The sequence below is a fragment of the Corvus brachyrhynchos genome, unplaced genomic scaffold (genome assembly GCF_000691975.1).
Source record: "Corvus brachyrhynchos isolate BGI_N302 unplaced genomic scaffold, ASM69197v1 scaffold126, whole genome shotgun sequence".
Classification (NCBI taxonomy): Eukaryota; Metazoa; Chordata; class Aves; order Passeriformes; family Corvidae; genus Corvus; species Corvus brachyrhynchos.
This window is the reverse complement of record NW_008239283.1, coordinates 8834082-8837094: the sequence shown is the minus strand read 5'-3', so window position 1 is coordinate 8837094 and position 3013 is coordinate 8834082. Positions and strand designations below refer to the sequence as shown.

The 3013-nt window shown below is 42.9% G+C and overlaps 1 protein-coding gene across 2 annotated transcripts in view; it reads left to right on the top strand.

Annotated features, from left to right (window-relative positions):
* SLC15A2 (solute carrier family 15 member 2) overlaps positions 1-3013 on the top strand; it is a 73192-nt gene that overhangs the window by 11789 nt on the left and 58390 nt on the right. The window lies entirely within an intron of this gene.

The window sequence follows — 3013 nt, the reverse complement described above, 5'->3', positions numbered from 1 at the left end:
GGGGTGGGGGAGGGGGGGGAGCAAAAGAAAGAAAATGAGCTAGCTGCTATTATTTTTTATGAATTAATCACCCATCTTCAGATGTGACAAAACACTCAGAGAAAGTTGGAGTCTCTTTTTGCTCTATTTTCAGCTGATGCTGGAAGCAAAAGTGTCAGAAATCTCTCTGCAAAGCCTGTTCTGATGAGATTTCCAGCCAGTTTCATGAATGAAGTTGGTTTGGATTAACTGTGAATAAGTTCCTGGGCAGAGAACTACCAAATCATGGGTTCACTGATCACAGACTCCTCTGTGCATAGCATCTGACCCAACACTCAATAAAGGCAATGAGAAACCTACTGGGGCAGCTTATCCAATAGCTCTGGAGCCATTTTGCAGTTCCAAAGCAGCTGGAGTCAGCTATTCCTAGACACTGGAAACTGGATGGGAGGGAAATTTGCTTATGGTCCATTCACCTGATTTATGGGGGTTTGCATCAGGCCCAGGGACAAGTTCTCTACACCATACACTGCTCATTTACAAAACTGGTGTAGCAGATGAGACCTAGTAAGAGTCAAGCTCTCCTCTTTTTCTCCTGCTGCTCTGGTACTTTATTTTCCAGCAGTAATTAACAGGGACAGATGCCTACTTCTGGGATTGTTTAACTGTGAGGACAGTTCCAGGGCTGTCCCCTGAGGCTGTCTCCACAAGTAACAGGTATTTAAGTTATGCCTCTCTATTGATCCCCCGTCTGAACAATTAGCAGTGGTGCTTGCTCTGAGTCCAAAGGTGTCTCCAGTCAACCTCACAATGATATTCAAGGAGATCACTGTTTTAAAAGGCTGCCTCTCCTGAAGTGTGCCGTGCGTTTTAAATGTGACAGGCTACATGACAGGACCTGAAACAGAGACATTTGAGGAAGCTTGGGAGCTTCTGATCCTTGAGCCTGAGTCCAGCCATACTTCCTGACTTTTTGGCTTGGGAGTCTGATTCAAACACACCATTTTCACCTGCTATCCATATCTTTATAATTCCTGCAGAATAATCACTATTTTTAAGATGCCTGCCTTGATATAGAAATGCAATTCTCTGCGTGACGAAACCCTAAAAATCTGGTGGCTGGTAAATAAAAATTGTTGAGAATGATTGTTTCATTTGAGGCATCAATAACTTCAGCAGAGCTGTAAGGAGAACAGCTCAGCTTCCCTGAAACTGGCAAAGGAACTTTTTTGTGTTAAGTAGCTCACTTTGGCTGCTCTGCAAACTCCAACTAAGACTCCTGGGGGTCAGATTTTCTGGAGGTGGAAATCCAATACTGAATGTCTTATGGGGCATCAGGGCTACCAATTCTGCTTGTGAGGCTGTGTGAAAAGCTAATATGTGCGTTGAGAAGTAAAAGCACTGACTGAATGATCCTTCAGGAGCTGTGGATTCAGTTCTTGTTTCTATGCAAGAATTCTATGTTCTCTGTGTGAGAACATAGCCTTGAGGTGGTTGTTCTTCTCCTTGTCCTCACATGGGCTCAGTTGCTAGACCAGTCTTGTAGTAGGTGGAAGAGAGTAGGAGAGGTCAGGCCTCCCATCTGCTTCTTTAAGCAGCCTGGTCAGCCCCACGGCTGGCAGGGCTTCTGCCTGGAGTGACAGGAGTCAGCAAAGAGCCAAGGCAGCAGGGCACTATGATCCTTATCCTGTGCTGTCACTGTGCTCCCATGAAGCTGAAGCTGTAGCACCAAACTGCCTGTGGAGCCAGATGCCCTGCAGGAGATGGAACTTACAGGGAGCATCCTTCAGGCACTGGTTTTCCTTCAGAGCTTTTCTTTTAGAAAGTAGATAGTCCTCTGTCATTTCTCAGCCTAGTGACAAAGTTACTGGGGCCAGCAGCCCTCAGTTTGGGGGCTGATGCAGGAAGACAGGTTGGAGTGAGCCTGTTTGAAGGGTTCTGTGCTGATTAGGGTTAGATATTATTGCCATGGGGGCAGTTAATTGAGGGGGTATCAGTAGATAGCAGGCCACCTCTAATTTTCCTTCCCTGCCTGTTATTTAACAAAACTATTGAGAGAAAGGCTCCATTAACTATACTTTTGTCTTTAATTCTGCAACAGCAGTAAAAGCCAGTATAGGAGAAGCCATTGAATGCAGGATAGAATTGGTTCTGTAATAATAATAATAATAACTTGCTTTCCCTCTTTGAAAATAAATATGGTCCCTAGTAGAGAGATTTATCCATTGCTGGCAGTCAATCAGCCAGGACAATTTGGGCTCTGAGTACTTAATTAGAATAACTTTAAGGAAAATTGCCTTCCTGAATCAAGTAAGGATCCATTAACCTGATGAAACAGGGTTTGCTTATCTGAGAGGTTAAGACTCATAACACAGCTTGGGCTGCATTAGATGAAGCCTCTTTTAGAACAGAAAGTAATAAAAACACCATCTGTCATGTCTAGTCAATCAGACCTCGTATAAGAGAGGAATTATTCCTCTGACTTTACCATTTTAAGATCATCTGTTTGTTAACAATGGGAAATGTCAGTAATGCTGAAAACTGGTTTTGTGCCCTCAAATTATTTCTAGCTGCCTTTATCTTGGAGAGAATTAATATTAATCTGAGTTTATACAGGAAAGAAATATTTCTAGATAAATACAATGCCAGACCATTCCATGTTGAGTCTCTTGTGATTTATTGTTAGAGGTAAAACTGAATGGGAGGTAGAGGAAAAACTGCCATGTACACCTTTCTTCTGAAAGTGATTATTTCTATAAACAAATCTCTTGCAAGTTGCTGAGCACTCAGAGGTTCTTTGAAGTCAATTGAATGTATTCAATTCACTCGAGTGGCCACCTGCATCTTAAAGGACTGGCATGGCTAGATCTTCTCGTGTAGCATAGGCATAGCTGGAGATCGTGGAAAAGGTGTTTGCATTTTTTGGCACAGATTTATCAAAGTTAATAAATGTTGTCACTAATGGAGTTCTCTGACAGTGTGGTCTCCTCTGTTTACTGAGGAGTACTTGGAGACATGTAAAGACTGAATGCCA